General features: G+C 31.4%; 2 non-coding genes across 2 annotated transcripts; one reads left to right on the forward strand and one right to left on the reverse strand.

Annotated features, from left to right (window-relative positions):
- The first annotated feature begins 18,310 nt into the window (after positions 1 to 18,310).
- On the forward strand, positions 18,311 to 18,544 carry LOC146537832 (RNase MRP). The gene has a single exon (XR_014878170.1).
- A 441-nt stretch (positions 18,545 to 18,985) lies between these two features.
- TRNAT-UGU (transfer RNA threonine (anticodon UGU)) lies at positions 18,986 to 19,058 on the reverse strand. The gene has a single exon. It is a non-coding gene; the product is annotated as a tRNA-Thr (tRNA).
- Positions 19,059 to 21,083: the final 2,025 nt, after the last annotated feature.

Raw genomic sequence — 21,083 nt, forward strand, 5'->3', positions numbered from 1 at the left:
GGCCGACCGAATAGAATTATCGTTTTGTTAAACATATGAATGACATGTTATTCTAAGATAATAGTCACAATATCTTCTGTTATTTTGTCAGCGATAGCAAGGGGATAAAAGACGATAAAGAAATAAATAATATAAAGAAAGGGTTCAAATTAGAAACACACAGGCAAATTGATTAGTTTTAGCCCCCCGTTCTGGTAGAGTTTCATCACTAAATATCTAGAGTCGAAAAACGGTCTCCTATGCCACTGGTACATGAAGGAAGGAAAAGGCATGAAGGTGTAAAAAGGATTAAATAAATCAATATCAATAGCATTTTTAAAGTTTACATTACAGTATTCAAAACACTGTTATAATGTACTAAATTATGAATATATTCTTTTAATACACAAGAATCAAAAACGGTTTTGGTATGTGTTAAAAAGGATCCAATTATAAAAACATATGTACGTACATGTATTAATCAAAACTATGAAATATGAATACAAATTATTTATGCGTAACAGTTCCATTTTCATTTTATATCAATATTTATATTATTAATTAAGAGTCACCTTTCGTAAGTAGCCTGTACGCTTCTCATTTTAGTATGTTCATCTATACCAAAGTACATAAGCATACGCATTGTAATTCATCTTCAATGCTCTATAGTATAAAGGAGCTGACAGGTCCACACTTTGCTTCAGTATTGTCCAGGGCACTATTATTATAGCTGGTAACTGTAACTTACAATCATGACTGATACCAACGGAGTTAAAAACGAAATAACGGCTTCAGCTTTGGATCTCATCGGTAATACCCCTCTAATAGCACTGGATAGATTGTGGCCAGGTCCAGGACGCATTCTGGCGAAATGTGAATTTATGAATCCAGGCGCTTCGATCAAGTGTCGTTCGTCACTCTTTATGATAAAACAGGCTCGTGAAAGTGGAAAGTTAAAGCCTGGTGCCCCTGTTCTAGAAGTAACTTCTGGAAATCAAGGTTGTGGCCTAGCAGTGGTATGTGCAGTCCTCGGGCACCCTTTAACGGTTACTATGTCCAAAGGTAATAGCGCTCAAAGAGCTATACACATGGAAGCACTTGGCGCTAAATGTATCAAAATGCCACAGGTAGAAGGTACGTATGGAAACGTGACATTAGCAGATGTCAAACAAGCTGAAGATGAAGGGCTTAAAATCGTAGAACAGACAGGTGCTTACTATGTGAATCAGTTTAATAATGAAATGAATGTACACGCTCATTATGCTACCACTGGACCTGAAATTTGGAGACAAACTGGCCATCACATTGACGCATTTATAGCGACAGTTGGTACTGCTGGTACATTTACCGGGACGTCTAGATTTTTAAAACAAAAAAATCAAAATATAAAATGCTTTGTGGTGGAGCCCAAAGGCTCGGAGCCAATCAAAGGATGTGCAATAACAAAACCATTGCATTTACTCCAAGGATCTGGATATGGTTGTGTTCCAAATCTATTTAAATTTGACACTCTTGATGGCACTCTTAGTGTTACTGATGAAGAAGTAATAAAATATAAAAAAATGATTGGAAAAAAAGAAGGTTTATATGTGGGATACACAAGTGCTGCTAATATTGCTGCTGCTGTGCAACTGCTGCAATCTGGTTTGATTTCAGAAGATGCTTGGGTTGTAACTCTACTTAATGATAGTGGCCTTAAATATACTCCAGTACCTAAAGAACTCATGTAGACAAACAATTATAGACTTTTTATTTTAATCAGTTTTTTTATATAAAATCTTTATCAATGAATCTCAATCTACCTGTAATATAAATTATTACAAGGAAAATTATGTATTTTATTAATTCAATTTAATCTATTTATAACTACACTTATCGGAGATAATAAAATTATAAATTAATATTGTTTGAGAAGTTATTAAACGTGAAATCTGCACTACTAACTGCTAACCAAAGCTATGTTTTACCGACTTTACAAAACTAAGTATAAATAAATAATAAATATTACAATTATATTAAATTACTATTAAATTAAATTGTTTCTGTACAAATCCTATTAAATGTTTAGTATTTTTAAAACATTATGAAATAACTTTTTTTTTATATACAATTAAATTGTAATTAAAACAAATCAGTAGGTACTATATAACAAGCGCAACAGCATATATAAAATGTTATCTTATTTAGTTTAGCATTTTTTACGGTTCATTGATAATGAAGTGGTAATTATCGACTAATTTGCGGTGTTATTGCTGACGATACTAAATATAATGCTGATAATTTTAAATCTTTTAATATCACCTGTACGAGACCATCGTGGCGCAGCGGCACAAGGGTGTGACTGTAACGCGATGGTTGTGGGTTTGATCCCGATTCGAGGAAATTAAATATTTATTTACATTTATATTTCTATTTCCTCGCTCTGGTATCGAGGCAAAGCACGGTGTTGAGTTCTGCCACTCAACACGCAATGTCTCCAGATTTCGGCAGAAAATGGGGAACGGAGTGTCTTGACACTAGGTTTCTTCTGCCTACACTGCTGTGTGCGGGATACAATGTGAAGCTAATTTTTTTTTAATATCACCTGTTTGCTAGAGCTAAAAGAGCCAGAGTCTAACGACTTTCGAAACATCAATTTAGAATCATTGATTTCACAACCGCCTATTAACTATATGTCCATGTAGAATTGGCAAAAAACTATCCTTTGCAGCTGTTGCCAATTATAAAAAAATCTCCGGTCGTTATGTGGGCGTTTTACTCAATTTCGATCGAATTCCGTTTAGCATTTTGGAGGAATGATTCTAATTCTCTCCATATAGTTCTTATTTGGCTCTAGGCGAGCGGTGCGAATCATCAAATAATTGGTTTATTTGTTCCGCTAATTATTGAGGACGGTTGGATTTGAATGAACCGCTGGGCCTTCTTGGAAACAAGCGTTTTGTACGATCAGTATCAATTTGACTGACACTATACCATTATTAAATAAAATAAAACAAATACAAAAAAGTTAAATAAAGTTTAAGTTATTATTTCTAATGTTAAGATACTACGTTTCCCTTAAGACATTTCCGGTTTTTTTGAGACTTTCGCTGAATCCAAGAGACATTGCGTGTTGAGTGACGGATCTCAATGAGTGGAAATCGAACCCACAAACTGTCTCATGTCTCACTTAAATCAGATTCGGCCTGGCCTCAGAATTCCAGGCCTCTCTTTTTCATTCTTTAATTATAATAATACTAGCGGCCCGCCCGCGGCTTTGCCTGCGTGAACTACGTTATTTTTAATTTCTGTACTCCTAGCATTTGTAGTAACGAAGTTTCATACAAACTTTCGATCCCAAAAACAACCCCTTAAAAGTCGAATATTGCAAATTCCCGTCTTAGCGAGCACCTACGTCCTATAAATAACTCCTATGCAAAATTTGAGATTCCTAGCACTTGTAGTTTCTGAGATTTCGTGATGAGTGAGTGACCTTTCGATTTTATATATATAGATATACCCATATATAAGTTGCTGATAATAACAAGATAATGTGGGATATCGAAAACTTAATTTACTCTTATATTATTTGCCGAGTACTCGGTTACCTTTAATGGTTTTTTCCAACGATCTTCGTTTATCTGTTTGCGTTCGTGCCCTATTGGGATTTGAGGGGCTTAGTGGGTATCGCTTATACTAATAGACATTGCATCTTGTATCACTTTAGTAATAATTAAACCTATGTACATATATCAACGGAGAACGGAGTGTCTTAACACTAGGTTCCCTCTGACTAACCTGCTGTGTGCGGGGTACAGCGTGAAGCTGATGTACATATATAGTTACAAAGCTTTAAAGATCAAATATTAAAATGATTAATGAATTAATAATTAATTGTGTACAGGGGGTGACAGTAAATACGACGGTTCTGGGTTCGATTCCCTCTTTCCTATATGAAAACAAAGCGCTTCATTGAGTTCCGCTTTATTATTATTATTTATTAATTGCAAAGTAATGTGAAGACACTCTTGTGATGCCCACATACCGCCGAATTCTGGAGGCATTCTCCATTTCTTCAGAAATATACCTAAGATATTAACAACCTTGATTAGTAACCATATTTTTATAATTTACAATTTCTTAAGAAAGAATGGAATTGAATTTTAATACATATATTAATATTAAGTGAGTATCGACAACCGACGTCAACCAAATATTTATAAGATGTGTAAATTGAGAAACAGCATGAATAAAAAAAACCGGTTTTTGTATTGATATACCAAATATAGGAATTTTAATAGCGGCGCCAACACTACTTAATTGCTTGCTAGAGTAGAAACGACATCTATATAAAATAATTATATAATTGTAATTTTCATATTGTATCTATTAGAAACTTAAACTTCTTCTGTCAAGTTTTTAACTCGTTTAACCCTAATATAAGCTGAATGCTTAGAAATATAGTTCCAATAGTTATTAATTAGCTTATTTTATAGGTATCTATAAAATTTTGTCTTAAAATTTTTAATAGTTGAGAAGAAGTTATTAAATTATATTAATTGAAATAACGCTTCATTAGTCACTATAGTGTTATTTTAATTTTAAAAGATTTATTTTTACTGCGATGATCACGCAAGTCTTAAATAAATAATGCTGTAATGTAAAGGAATGTATACAGTTGTATCAACTTTTGATGTAAATTGCTAAATCTTATAGAATAAATAAGTAATTAATAATAATTCTATAATGAAGAAAACTAAATTTTCATCAATATTCAGCATTTGGTAGAGAGGACAAGCAGAAACGACATTATTACAGTAGTACGTTCTCAGCTTTTCACTGTGCTTTACTTAACTACGTCAGAAAAACAAATATCTACTTAAATTAATATTTTTATATATTATTTAATATTTTTTCCTTGCGTATAGTAGTACAACACTATTAACTTCAAAATTAAATAAAATTTAAATCTAAAGCAGCAGTGATAAATTGAAAAACACTTCAAACAAGTAGACATTTCATGATGTGTGGGCAATTCCAACTTCAACAGGTCTGAGATAGTGAGATTGATTTTATCAGTGTCAATATTGACACTGAGATGTGGGAACCGAGCAGTGTGCACAGGTGCCTCGAACATAGAGGCTGTTGGGAAACACATTAAATATCTGAATTTCTTCAAGTATGCAGGTGTAAGGTACTTACTTATATTACTTTAAAAGTTGTTAAAAATAAATTCCTAAAAAATATATCTGGTGCCGTCCTGGCACAGTGGTGTAAGTGTGTTAAACGCGACGGTTCGATTCCCACTCAGGGGAATCGTTCAATACATTAAAAAAAAGTAAAACATTTTCATTCATTGTGTATAAGGAAAAATTTGTAATTTAATGTGTGTTGTTTATTTTTACTACGCTTAAATTATATTACATATAAAAAAGTAGATAACTTTGTTGACGTAAAGATTTGTGATAAATAAAGTAAGTTTATTACATAGCAACAGTACGAGGTCAAATATACATTTATTTATATCATACCAACTAAAATATTTTGAGGATAAATATATATCCATACCTATATTATTAATTCGGAAGTAACTCTGTCTGTCTGTCTGTCTTTTACGCAATCAGGGCCAAGCCGCTAATTTAATTTTCAAAATTCAAATTCTTATTAATTAAATTCTTATTCTTTATTCAAATAAACTTATTATAAGCACTTTTGAATCGTCGAATGAACATATAAACAAAAAGCTACCACCGATTCGAAAGACAGTTCTGCTGAGAAGAGCCGGCAAGAAACTCAACAGTTGCTCTTTGTGATAAAATACTGATATAGAGATACTTGAGGGTATCGCGATGAACATAGGATACTTTATTTTCTCATATTTGTAATATTTTCGATATATACCAATATATTAAAATGCTTTTATTTGACATGCAATTCATTCCGCCATGTTAATAACAACGCTTGCTAAGTAACGATTTGCAAAGTTTGTTGTTAGAAAACGTCACCCAAAACGATCTTGCTAAACGAATCTCTCTATTGAAAACTGAAAATAATTTCATAAATATATTTAATAAATTTTCGTATAGTTCAAGCGGGCGTAGCCGCGTTCGGGTCCACTAGTATAAATATATATCTGTATAAAATAAATGATAAGAGAACACAACCAAATATATGTACATAGGGGTTAAAACCACGCAAATATAACCTCCCTTCCTGTTTTTGCAAGCATTAAAATGGGCAGATTTTTGTAACATTTTAGGCATTTAGACTTTTGGAAGTGGGCTGGACTTTGGCATCACTGCTAGCAAGGATGTCAAGACCATCTTCAAATTTTAGTCTTCAATGTCCCTCGTCCATAGTGTTCCTGATTATTTTATCTTTTGACCTTATCGTAGCCACTGCTACAGTATATTCAGCGAATTTTATATAAGGTACTTTATAGCAACTAATGTAATTTCACTGATTTCATATCCAATTCTAGTACTCTCATCCTTATCAGACATTGGCCTGAATATCAATGTAAATATAACTTAAATTTAAATATACTTTCCATAGAAATCAAATAATTGCTTTCAAATTAAAACAACATCTATCTTAAAATAATCTCGAGATCAATTTATAGTACAACCATTTGTTTGTAATTAGATAAGCTTAATCAAGATGTATTTTAAAGTCTCGTGTACGGCATTATAAAATAATAGAGAAATATATGTAAGTACAGGTAATCTAAGCTATTGTGATTGGAGGAGTGCAGCAGGTGGCGGCCATTACGCGTTTCCTATTAGAATCGTGTTAGAGAGACTATTCTGTAATTATTATATACATAGGGTTGTCTTCGCCGATTGTAGATAAATAAATGGGAAATAATAAATAAAATAAGTAATTAATGAATAAATTTAAATGGAAAATATAATATATTTAATTCTTATTAGAATCAGCTTAATGTAAATAAATATATTACATTCTAACTGTGCTTCATAAAAATGGATGTTGCCGTATATTACGTTTTATTATTTTTATTTATTAAATAAGTTATTTTAATTATACAAATAATTTATTGAATAATTAGTAATATAGAAATAATAACAATATTTATTTTTCTCATTCAAAAATCGTCGTTGTATAAACATAAGCAAATAGTAGTTAATTTCACGCCCATTCACAAGCAAATACAAAAATTTATTTTTTAACAAATAGATAAGAGAAATCTTACGGGCAAGGTCAAAGTCAAAGATAAAAAATAGCTTAAAATATTCTTTTATCAAACTCAAATCAAAATACTTACAATTGATTAATGCAGAGAAAATCTGAAAGAAGATATATATAAGTAGATAAAACTCATAATTACATACCATAAAAAAAACCAATTTATAAAAAAATATATATAATTTATTGGGCTTATTAAATATCAACACAAGTAGGCCAATCGTAGTGCAGAGGGTTCGATTCCTATTCGAGGAAATAAAATATTTAATCATTTCATTTCTTCACTCTGATATGAACGCAAAGCACGGCGTTGAAATTCAACACTTAATACACAATGCCTCCAAAATTGGAACGGAAAGTGGGAAGCGGAGTGTCGTAGCACTATGCCTCTACCTACCCTGCTATATGCAGGATAAATAATTAAGTAAAAAAAAATAAGTAAAAATATTAAGTTGCATTGTCTAAGATAATAGAATGTCAACCCTGCACTAGACCAGCAGGTGCAAGGCGCCCACATACATAAAGCTCATTTATCTATTGACATTAAGTAACGGAAATCACGGGTATGTATCCAAAGGCCATTGTTACTTTTCATAAAATCGTTAATTTAACGCTTCCATCAACGTAAGATGCCGAAGACTTCAAGAAATACGGTGATTTAAATAACCTTAGAATGTGATAGCTTAAAACGAAATTTATTGTTAAGCTGTAATATATGGTTATACGAGCATAAGTTAGTGTAGGTATATATTTCTTACTTTTTTAAAAGTGTTATTCCCTTCCACATTAGGAAGGAGAAACACTTACTAAGAAAACGTATAAAAATTTGGACGTAGCAGGATTTGAACCCGCGCCTCTATGGAAACCGTCCAAGCGCTCTGACCAACTAAGCCATACGTTCTCATCGAGCTACGTCGAAATTTTTATACGTTTGTTATAATTTATTTACGTTATTAGCATGCCTGTAGGTAGATTTTTACGGATTATCGCTACTCAAAAATAATTACTTAGAATTATCGTTTGGCAAGAGAGAATATTATTTTTTAAATATTTTTAACATTTCTTAAAGTGTTATTCCACACTTAGGTAAGTAGAACGCAGTGGGATTTGAACCAGCGCTTCTTTGAAAATCGTTCAAGCGCTCTAACCGACTAAGCCATACGTTCTTATCGGGCTATGTCGACATTTTTAAACGCTTATTCAGAACATCTGAAGGTATCCTTAAAATTTAAATCGGATTTAACCGATAAAGAAACTAATTTATAAATTTGAAAAACCTATAGATATAGTATCTAATATTGTGCTCTATTAAAATTAACGTAATATTCTGTCACTCAACACGCAAAACCCCCAAAATTCGGCAGAAAGTGGGGAACGAAGTGTGGAAGTGGAACACTAGGTTCCCTGTGCCTACCCTGCTATGTACGGGATACAACGTGTACCTGTGAAGCTGTAATATTCATGGCTATGGATACGAATTCAGATACAAATTGGAGGCAAAGATTGTAGGTGTTGGCGAAAACTCTGAATTATAATCGGCTTTAATTTTTATCACAATTTTGGACTTAAAAATTGATCATGGTCATCATGATTAATTTTTGCAATAAAAGCAACTTTTATCGACGTGACGAGCGGATTTCGTATAATACGTAAAATGAAATTGCATAAATGTCACGTTAGGATAGGTTATAATCACACGTCACACGTAGCAATAAAAAAAGTATAATGTTCTCTTTTTATACTTTTAACATATTTACAGTACTACTATTTTGTGGCATCAGAGGTAGGAAGGTAGGATAGGTTTAGGAAATATATATTTTTTTCTTTTTTTTTCAGCTTCACGCTGTATCCCGCATACGGCAGGGGAACCTGGTGTTAAGATACTCCATTCCCTACTTTCTGCCGAATTCTGGAGGCATTGCGTGTTGAGTGGCAGAACTCAGCGCCGCGCTTTACCTCTACACCAGAGCGAAGAAATGGAAATATAAACGTAAATAAATATTTTACTTCCTCGAGTGGGAATCGAACCCATAACCGTCGCGGTACAGCCACACCCTTGTGCGGTGCCCCCAGTAATTTGATAAAACTGCAGACTTAAACGAAATCGAAGTATATAATATGTACATAATACCTACTTAAAAGATTAGAATTTTTGAAAAAAAAAGACGATTGATACTTTAATTTATTACTTTACTTTTATTTATATGTTATGTTTTTAAAGGAAGACGTAGTATAGGAAGCAAACGGGTCTTATCCTAACGATTTTCTAACACCGGTCGCTAGCCACCTGTCGCGGTGCTTTTTAATCCTGTTAGTTGTTACTTACCATACCATATATATGTAGTCGTTTAGAATTACACCATTACATTCGCCATAGAGTTATAAATTAAATATAATGGACAGAAAACTTAGCTGGCTTCTGTAACGTCTGTAGGACGACGATTGTAGATTCAATTTTTCTAATTTAATCATTCGTTTTCTTAATTTTCTTTTAAATTAACAATAAAATAAAATTATATTACGACGTTTAATAAAGCCGTATTATGTATTATCTAAAGCCATAGTATAAAAAATATTAAATGTTATTGCTGTATGTAGGTATTATATTTTTTTATGTATATTTATCTAGTTTTCGTTTTTATTGAGGTAAACTGAAAAGGAAAGCTAAGGAAAAATACCTTTGTTCTCTACAAACGCTCGTTCTCACTTTATCTAAGCAGATCTTAGAAAGCTGGATTTTGTATCTTGACTATTTACTAACGTGTTCAGTTACACTTAGTTATGATTATATGCCTACTATAAAATATTCCCTCAGTCTCGGCGTAGGGGCAATAAGTGTAAGTGAAAACGCGGCAGGTAGTGGATTCGATTCCCACTCGAGGCTATTTAATATTTTCATTTCTTCTCTCTAATGTGGAGGCAAAGTGCGGTGGTGCGTTCTACCACTCACGGAGTGTCCTTACATTAGGTTCTCTTTGCCCTGCTATGTGCATGTAGCTGATTAAAGATTTAATAAAATAATAATTTTATAGGTAATATAGATATTTCCTAGGTCTATGGCCGGTCATAGTCCTGCGGTTAATAGACGTGATTTGAGCTCTAACGCTGAGAACACGCTCGTCCTGTCACCTGCCTCAGCATTCCTCGCTGAGATTGCTTCAAACACCTGCACATGCGATGCCAACGTACTGAGAAAGAAATTCTACTTCCCATTTTAGTCAAACTATGTTTACTAGTTTTTTATTTTATTGCTACGTTACCTGTATACTATGCTAGTGTAATGATTTTATATTAATAGTTAAGATATTCGCAATAATTCATCCATACCTACAGTGGGTAAAAAAAGTATTTGCACACCTAATTTTTTTGAATTTACACCTACAAAAACACAGAATGATTTCAGTTAATTATTGTATTTAATAGCTTAATCTATATATATTTGGAATCGATTATTAAAAATTCTTAGAAAATGGAAATAAAAAATTAGATGGTAAAAACACCTTTTCTTAAAGTCAAATAAGTATTTGCACACCAACCATTCTCTTGATACAATGTTATTCCCGCGACATTTTGTCACTTTAGGTAAAATATGAACATCGCTTGTATAGATGTGAACATCGGGAAACGTATCCTAATATCTCGATATATTAACAAACTTTCGAGTTTTGTTTAGTGTTCAGAAAAAATCTTGAAGCCAACATGCCGAAAGAATTTGAACTGTCGTTATCGACGCGTGAAAAAATTATTTTACTCCGTAATGAAGGTTGAAGTTAAATCGAGTCAAATTTAAAGTTAAATTACTCGACTGTGTAGTAAATTATAAAAAACCGAGAAGAAATGGGTAGTGTTGAAAATAAGGAAAGGTCCGTTCTTCCGAAGAAGCTCAGTACGAGAGAAAGGCGACAAATTTTAAAATTGGTACAAAATAAACCATTTACAAGCGCTCAAAGCTTAGTTCAGGTAAGGTTGTCTGTGCTCAAACTATAAGAAACGTACTGGGTAATGATGGTCTTCGCAGCAGAGCAGCGAGGAAAAATTCTTTCATAAGTGAGGCCAATATAGCAAAAAGACTAACTTTCGCGAAAGAATACGTAAATACACGTTTAGAATTTTGGAATAATTTTATTTTTTTCTGGCGAAAGCAAAATTTATCTTTTTGGATCGGACAAACAAAGATTTGTGTGGCGCAAGCCAAATACTGAACTGCAGGCGAAATTGTTCAATCAATGAATCAATGAATCAAAAAAATCAATTAAATTGTTAACAAACAAGGAATTATAAATATAAGATTAAAATTGTAATTATTGAATTAAAAAATCCAATCCTTTAACATTAACCATTTTCACGTCCCGCTTTTTTAACTCCTTTACGAATGAGGTTATTTCAAAGAATATTACAAATTTCTGCAAGGAAAACATCATTGGGTAATTCCTTCTGTACTACTTTTAAATTTGTACGTTTAAAGAACGTTCTAGTAAAACATTCGTAATCAGGCACATTGCATGGCAGGAAGTAAAAAGATAAGGTTTCAAAATATTTACATTTCGACGAAATTCAGATGAATACATATTCATAAAGAATATGCATTAGGAGGTGCTACATGTTGTTATCATGTTAAATTTTGTGGTCTCTGTGATGTAAATGGAGATTTTAGTGATCGTCATTAGATACTTGAATACTTGGACAGTTTACATAGTATACATGACTAGTGAAGATGTCAAAAAATGCCAGCAAAGAGTACCCGGTGTCTCATACATTATGAAAATATTTACATTTAGTGTATTTACTTAAATTAAATAATTTTATGTAAACTTTTTTTGCCAACGTCGGGAAATGAAAATAATTCATGCATTACCCAATCGGATAAATTGAGGGAATCCATCATGTTTAAGCCTGGTTTGCAGCGCCAAAATAAAAATGAGCGGGTAAAGCTTAGAAGAAACGAAATCCTTTTAAATAAAATAGGTTTACATTGACCAACAAAGACTTTAGTATTATATAATTACTTCAAAAAATTCAAATTTGAATATACTTAATTAACATTTACTAGTATTTTCATGTAATTACTCGAAAGACATCAGATAACGAAATTCTAACAGAAATTCTTTCTGCGTATAAGTGCTTAATGACTTAGCAGTTGTCTCTCTCTCTATTTATGTGTGTGCCGCATCTTAATCCTAAGGCGGAATATAAATGGAAGTGGCTTATCAAAATACTTTTTTTTCAGCTTCACTCTGTACCCCAGGAGAGAGTAGGTAGAAGGAACCTAGTGAACCTAGTAACCAAAGCAAAGAAATGAAAATAATAATATTTAAGTGCGCTTATTTATGAAAAAGATGTTAGTTATATTAGTTGGTTATCTATATATATAAAATCGAAAGGTCACTCACTCATCACGAAATCTCAGAAACTACAAGTGCTAGGAATCTCAAATTTTGCATAGGAGTTACTTATAGGACGTAGGTGCTCGCTAAGACGGGAATTTGCAATATTCGATTTCTAAGGGGTTGTTTTTGGGGTCGAAAGTTTGTATGAAACTTCGTTACTAGAAATGCTAGGAGTCTCAAATTTTGCATAGACGTCACTAGGACGTAGTCATGGAGACAGAAATTAATAATAACATAGTTCACGCGGGTGACACCGCGAGCGGGCCGCTAGTATAATATACTTTTAGAAATAATGACCATAGAGTATATATAAGGGCGACTCTAAGTACTGGCAGGCACCTTTATGGGCTGTCAACGGCGACCGAAAGAAAAGGATCGCTAACGTCACTCTGACCAATGAATTCTTTAGAACCGGATATTGTTATTAGACTGCTAGATAATTCCCTTTAGTTGTTTAATAATTATTTGAAGCCTTGTTTTAATTTATTACCTTTCCCACTTTATTTAATGTTTCCAATAGTTTCTTAGAATACTGTTATAAACAAAACATTTTTTTATTTATATACAGATGTATAGATAAAGCTTTGATATCACTTCTATTGGTATATTTAAATCTGTTCTGTTTTTAGAAGAGCGTGTGTCAAAGGTGAAAATTATCCTAATTACTCTTACCTTGGACTACAGCCGATAGTTATCTCGGATATCGTTTAAAATGGTGTGTCGTTAGAATAAATTAGGTAATTTACTCTCTAGACACTTTGGACTCGTAATGTAGGTACTGTACGTGGAGGTTATAGCTTGTTTCTCTAAATATACGAGTATAACATGTAGTGTTAGAAATCGGAAGTTAGAAGTTAACGTTTTAAAAATAAATTAATTTTTAACAATAAGAAAAACCGACTTCTAACAACGAACTAAAAAGTGAAACTAAAAAATAATTTTACAAAGATTTTATAATTTCGAAGTCGCAACCTAATGCAAATTTAAGATTTATGTGATTTTCTCATGGATATCATTGTCAGACATGGACCAAAAAAAATGGGACCACTCGGGAAGTTTTACCTTTCAAACAAAAAAAAGTTATCAAAATCGGTTCACTCAGTCAAAAGTTATGAGGTAACAAACATAAAAAAATAATTAAAAAAATACAGTCGAATTGATAACCTCCTTTTCTTACAGAAGTCGGTTAAAAAACAAGATAAAAACATATATTGTCTATATGTTTCTGACGTATTCGAATAGAGGTTCTACGAAGCGACAACCATCGCACATATGTCACCCGATTATGCCTTTGAGCCACGAGTGACAGGCGAGCGACACTTTGAGTCAAATAAATTTTATAAGAAGAATTGAGAAAAGAAAGAATATACTTTTTGAAGAAGAAATTCCAAAAAACCTTTGGAGTCATTTAGCATGTATACTATTATCTTATAAATCCTTGTTTTTACGACCATACCAGTACCTCAGCGTAAGTATTACAATAGGAGGATCTACAATTTAAATTATAGTTTTAGAGATCATTTACAATAAATACCACACATGTGTATTGAATTTGTTGAAACGGATGTAAATTGTAAAAATATTTTTATCTCGGGTCATCTGAAGGCCGTATTTCATGGCCGACGGGTCACCTTGTTATACAGCCGTACTGGTGTGTAAATGGTTCAGAGGTCTTTGAAAATATAACTAAATAGAGTAGAGGCATAGAGTGATGCTTTAAATATTTTCTTTTAGGATTCCGTAGCCAAGTGGCATAAAATAAAAACTTTATAAGTTCTGTAGGTATGTTTGTTCAACGTTTTACAATTTTTTATCGCTTTGTTAAAAAATATATATATAACGAGAAATATACATAGGTATTACTAATAACAAATGTAATTTAAAAATATCATTGCAAATGAAAAATTAATTGACTGTAACTCTCTTTCTAACTCGGTCATTCGAGGAAATTAAACATTTAACTTTTCTTTTCACTCAGGTGTCGGAGTGTCATAAAATTGGTCTCTCTCTGCCTACCCTGATCTGCAGGACACATCGTGCAGCTGAAAAACAAATCCATTTACATTATATGTTATATCTTTTATTGGTTACATACCAATAAAAAAAGTATGTAAATAAGTGAATGTTGAAAAGTAATAACTTTTATGATATAATAAAAACACCTCATTATAATTTGTACACAGTAGTAAAAACGTAATATAATTATAAGCTTAATATGAAACTTTAGAGTCCACCGATTTTTTCATAACGTCTCGGTGTTAAAGAGAAAGTTAATATTTTTGTCTACTTATTACACGTTTATTTGACATTTTTACCATAAACCCATATAGCCGGAATTATTTATTTTTATTTTAATCGAAGTTAAAGTATTTAAAGATGCTAATTTAACTTATTTAAATGACTCTTAATAATTATATAATAGTATTTAAGCATTATTTTAAAAGCTTAAAGCAAAAATTATTTTCCTTTTAAGTTAATGATAATGAAAATTCTATATCATTAATGGAAACGTAGTTAATACTCGTAGTTAATTATTGATTTCGTCGTCGAGGTGTCAAATTCTACATAGTCGGTACAATTTCATTATTTGTCATTCTAAAGCATTATAAACATTTTAATATCAATGTTAAAGTTGACGAATGAGTGACAAATATTGTTTACTTAAGTGGAATTATGTTAATACCGCGATGAAAAGCTACATGGGTATAAAGAATATGAGTATAATACCTATTTTTGTAGGTACATCATTTTATTTATTTTTCTTCAGCTTCACGCTGTATCCCGCAAGCAGCAGGGTAGGCAGAGGGAAGCTAGTGTTAAGACATTCCGTTCCCCACTTTCTGGAGAATTCTGGAGGCTTTGCGTGTTGAGTGGGGGTGGGGGGTTGAGTGGGGTTTTGCCTCGACACCAGATCAAAGAAATAGAAATATAAATATTTCACTTCCTCGATTGGGAATCGAACCCACAACCGTCGCATTACAGTCACACCTATGTGTCGCTACGCCACGACGGCTTCTTTTTATCGCTTTAAAAAAATACATTTAGCTTAAGTGTCAAGTATCAAATACTAATTAATAACAATAATTCAAGTTTTTTCCTATGTAATTCCTTAAAGTCATTAGATTTAAATATTTCAATCAATCGATAAAGTGCTGAGTTACATAATAAAATAAACATTAAAATAAATTATAATGTTTTCAATTATAATATTATGAAATATTGCATAAATAACTTGACTTCTCCAGTTACTCTATTTCATAATAAAAAATTAGAAACATTTTCATTAAAGTTGAAATTGTACCAATTCTAAGAAAATCAATCTTTAATATTTTTGGAACGTATGTCGTTCGTATAATAATTAAAATTCCAACCCTCTCTCCACAATATTTAAGTAAAAATCAATAAATATTAAAAAAAATAACTAACCTCATAAAAGGTGTTTGATTTGTAGCTGTCGTTTCTAATTTGAATCTGAACATTACGACCAAATCTCAACATTCGATACAGGACCGACTTGGGTTTTTCCAGAAACTGGTTCGTGCAAAAACTGGCGGAATTCGGCGTTAGAGGTTCCGCGTTTGGCGACGACCAGCTGAGGAATGCTGCTCTGGAATTAACGATTTATTTGGAACAGCCTTCAGCTGTGCACAATAAACACTTATAAATCTAGTTTATGTATAAAATATATTTATTTATAAGTAAGTTGTTTCTAAGCAATTTAGAGTGGAGTTTTTTTTACTAAGCATAATAAGATGTACAAATACTATAATTGGATTAAATAATATAAAAATAGATTATATTTATTTTGCTATTTTATTTTTGTGGTTTAATAAATGTAATAATTTATAATTTTGTACACTAAACATTTGCAGTCCAACTGCATTACAACCATTAGCCTAAGTCTAATCTTAAACTTAATATAAAAAAAATGTTCAAATATAAAGTTTAAATTTTTTATTTAGATTTAAAAAGGTATACGTAGGTATTCGTTTATAACAAGTGACATTTCAATATACTATTTGTTTGTTGAGTTCTCAAAACGTTTGTTTATTTAAGGACAATTGACATTTGCCCTTAATATTCTTAATGAATAAAGAGAAGAAAGTTTCAACTATTATAGAGCTATGTGGATTATATAGACAATATATAATAGTTTTTTTAATAGAAAAGATGATCAAACGACCGTTCGGGTCATTGGATGGTAGTCGCCCACAACCCCGTGTAATATTAGAGCATCTAGAGGTACGGTACCAGCATTTAACGTCAATTTAGACTAAGATTTAACTAAGATTAAGGATCTTGTACCACGGTTGCGAGAAAATGAATGCTCTGAAACCAAGGCCCGGCGTTGAGTTCCGCCACTCAGCACCCACTCCTTCAAAAGTTTTGGCGGAAAGTGTGAAACGGGGTATCTCAACACTAGGTTCCCTCTGCCTACTTTGCTCTATTCGGGATACAACGTGAACTTGATTGAATTTTTTTATTAAGAAAATTGTGAGTACATATTTAATATTATAAAATACTTACATATGAATAATGTATGTAATAACTACATGCATAGAACGCCTACCAATTAACTGGAGGCAATTATTTCCCCATGAAAATGTACTTTGATATAAATGCTGTACTTAGTCGAAATATGTAAACAGTAAATATAAAATGACTATTTTGACTTCTATAAAAACAAATATGAAGATATATATAACTATGTTTAAATACTCTATACATATTAATATTTAGACACGTATACGATCATAAATATATAACAATATTATTTTGGCAAAAGAATAGGTATACTTAAATATATATATGTAAACATACTTAAATCAGAATAATAACGAATTATAAATTCACATTAAAAACTAAATTAACATAATGTCTAATGAAGAATTCGTGTAATATGCTCGCGTTATCTTCTTAATCAATATTTTATGTATTGGCGAGTTGGTCAGCGCGAGCAAATTAATAAATGAAATACCATATCCGAGACCCGAGAGTAGTAGCCGCGGCGACGACCAGGCGGCCGCACACCTGCGCCGGCGCATCTTAATGCTTTCAATCATATTTAAATCGTATTACTGGGGTATAAGGTTCAAATTACTAAACTCCATCTCTACTCTCATTACGAATCATGGACGTAACAAACAAATGTATTCGAGACTCTTGTATCTTAACAGCAAATTTGAGTATTACTGCCGCTTGACAGCACCTATCTAAGATTTTATAAAAAATATAACATGTCACGTTTATACTCAACGTTCTTCTTATATTTTATTTAATCATATTTATATCAAGTTTTAAGCTCATGATAATTTTGTACTTTAAATTTGTAGATAGATTTAACTTTTTAAGTTTGTAGTTACTTTAGACTTTTTACATTAAGACTACAAACATAAATGTATTAATAGTTCATTAAAAATAAAAATTGACTGTAAAAGTTCTAAAAAACAATAAATTTAAGTAGGTATTTCTTTGTGTTTTAGTCTCTCTATTCTATAAGTTTGACATTAACCACAAGAGATGGCGCTGTTATATAAAAATTACGATTACTTATCCAATTTACTGTTATATACATTAAACACCAAATATTATTTATATGAAAATACACAAATACATTATAAATGAAATATTACAAATTTTAATCCATTTTTAATAAATTATTAATACAAATTAGTAAAATTTTTATAAAACTCTAAAACACGCTATCGAAATATTTTCAACAGCACGCTTAAATACAAATCGAATTTAATAAAATATGGGAGTTCCTTCCAGTTCAGCTATCGGGGTTACTTACAGAACCTATATGGTTCCTTCACCCTGTGGAAAGTCCCCGGAGACAGGGCGGAGAGCGCCGCACCGTGGGGGTGAAGGCCGAGCTGGTGTCATAGGGGAGGTTACCTGCGTGACGTCATGCTCCAAGCGTTGCTCAGAGCACAGCGAATGTTGAAAAGGACGTGTCCTTAACCAAATGGGGCTTACTCGGATGTGGAACTCTTTTTTTTTTCTTTTATAATTGTTAAGTATCAACAATTAGTACTTATTATTGTTTCCGGATTTGGTAATTTGTTTTTGTTTATATAGAATCTTTGTTTGTTTAAAAATAACACTATAAATTATTTCTAAATTATAATAAAATATAAAAAAAAATATAATTACTTTTTAATATATTATTGAATTATATTTCTTATACAAGTAATAATAGATAATAGAAAATAATAATAGAAAGTAATAAAGATCAAGACAAGATAATTATTATTTGTCATATTGTATAATTTTTATTATAGGTAAATACAATTTATTCAGACAAATAAAAAAATAAATTAGTGGTTAAAAAAATATCTACTTATTGTTCAAACTTTTTTAAGGTAAAATAAAATAAAAATGTTGTAGAGAAACTATTTAAATAATAATAAAAAAATAATAGTAATGATGCATGCCCCCAGAGAGATTTGAACTCTCGACCCCTGGTTTACAAGACCAGTGCTCTAACCCCTGAGCTATGGAGGCTTGGATGCCTATGTCGTAATAAGCATATGAATTTTAATACCGAATAAACTACAATATTTGATATTTTACTAGTTATTTTTCTAAAACAGTCATAATATTGTTTATATATTGTTAAAAATAAGGAATTTCGAAAAACCTTTTCATAATGCTTCCTTTTGCTTTTCAAGGAAAAGAAGAAAAGTACATGAGTAATTTTGAGACTATGCAAGAAAATTACATATCTATAAATAAGTGAAGTCCCTTTCGAGGGACCATACACTGCATTTTGTCATCTTCATGATAATATCCGAATACAATATAAATAGTAAGAAGTGGTCAAAGCTATTAAGATTAACAAAAAAAATATTGAAATTAGAATAAATCATCTCATCTTTGAACTCATCAACTCATCTTTTACGCTTCGCCGTAGTGCAATAAAAAGGATATAAATGATAAAATTATAATATTACTTTTTGGTATTGAAAAGAAAAGTATAAATTATTATTTTTTTAATAATATTTAGAGTACATAATAACTACTACGCGTAATAACTTAAATACTACCAATTTAACCGTAACTAACGATTTTTCCTTCGTGATCTTTTTCCATACACCACCAAACACTAAAAAGAAAGTACGACATCCCATATAAACCTGCGCCTGCGCAATTCGCGCAGATGTGCGATATTGATACACACAGAGCGCACGCAATGTCGACTAACGAGATGTGAAGCATATGTACGGGTATTAAGTGTCCATATCCGGAAAGAGTTCGCTGTAAAAACAAAATATAGGGTCTTTTTTATTTTATAAAATGAAAAATAATATTGATGGTTCCGTAAATTATAAACAATTTAAATATATATAATTTAACTATTATAACTTTTAGTAAAATATCAGCAGGTTGCATCTACATAGATGTCAATGACAAATTTTGCAATTCCGCGTATAGGAAGGCAGGTAGAGTAAATCTATTGACAAGGCACTTCGTTCTTCTAGGTGATTGTTTTGTTTAAAGAAAGAAAACATTAATTTTATACTTTTTAGAAAACGTATAAAAAAAATTGAACGTAGTTACAGGAGTATGAGAGCTCTTCAAAAGTCATAGAAACTGATAATCAGGTTGTAATAGTATTTAATATATCATAAGTTTGGTGTGAGGAAAGAAAGGAGGACTAAGTACTGGATGTAAGCCTTATCGCATACTTAAGCCTAGGATTACAAATCCCAGGCACTGCTCCGAACTCCTAACCCTGTAACGCGACGGGCCCGGCACCCACACGGTGAATCCATGAACGGCTAAGTAGTTTATTTTTTGGAACCTGGCAAAACTGCTAAAGGACTGAAATAATGTAGTAACTTTACCGTTTTTCATTAAATAATTTACATTTAAAAAAGAAGTAGTTTAGTCTATATTATGTAATATATATATTTTCAATACTCCTATTGAAAATATATTCAATTATTCAATCTCCTTACATATATTTACATAATGTTAACAGTTATAAAGCAATCATATCGTATTTCCTTTTATTTTTTTAATTATGTTAAAATTCTATCATTATATCAAATATAACATTTAATTAATAAATTCAATATTTACTTTTTGATTATAACTTTAAATTGTGAGTAATAATAAACACCGATTATTAAGCAAAATAATTAATTACTATATAAGTAATTTGTAATTATAAAATGCATTGGCTTATTATATGTAAAATATGTTTATCCATTCTTAAAAGAATCATATAAAAAAGCTTTTAAAAACTAATTATCAAGTATTTCGTACGGCGGATCTTTGGAAAACAGTATTAAAATAACAATTAAGGTGTTTATAGCTTAGTGCTGCTAATATAGATAGTACGGTGTTTAACTACTCCGTTCGATAAGCTTTAAAAATATCTTTGACAATGTTGGAAATAACTATAGGTTTATCGTTAAAAAATAATAAAATATAACAAATAGACATTTATGTGCTATAAAAAATATAATAATACTAGTGGACCCGAACGCGGCTTGCCCGCTTGAATTATACGAATATTTATTA

This window comes from Heliconius melpomene, chromosome 7 (assembly GCF_056956725.1).
Source record: "Heliconius melpomene rosina isolate 202511_hmr_F chromosome 7, ASM5695672v1, whole genome shotgun sequence".
Lineage (NCBI taxonomy): Eukaryota > Metazoa > Arthropoda > Insecta > Lepidoptera > Nymphalidae > Heliconius > Heliconius melpomene.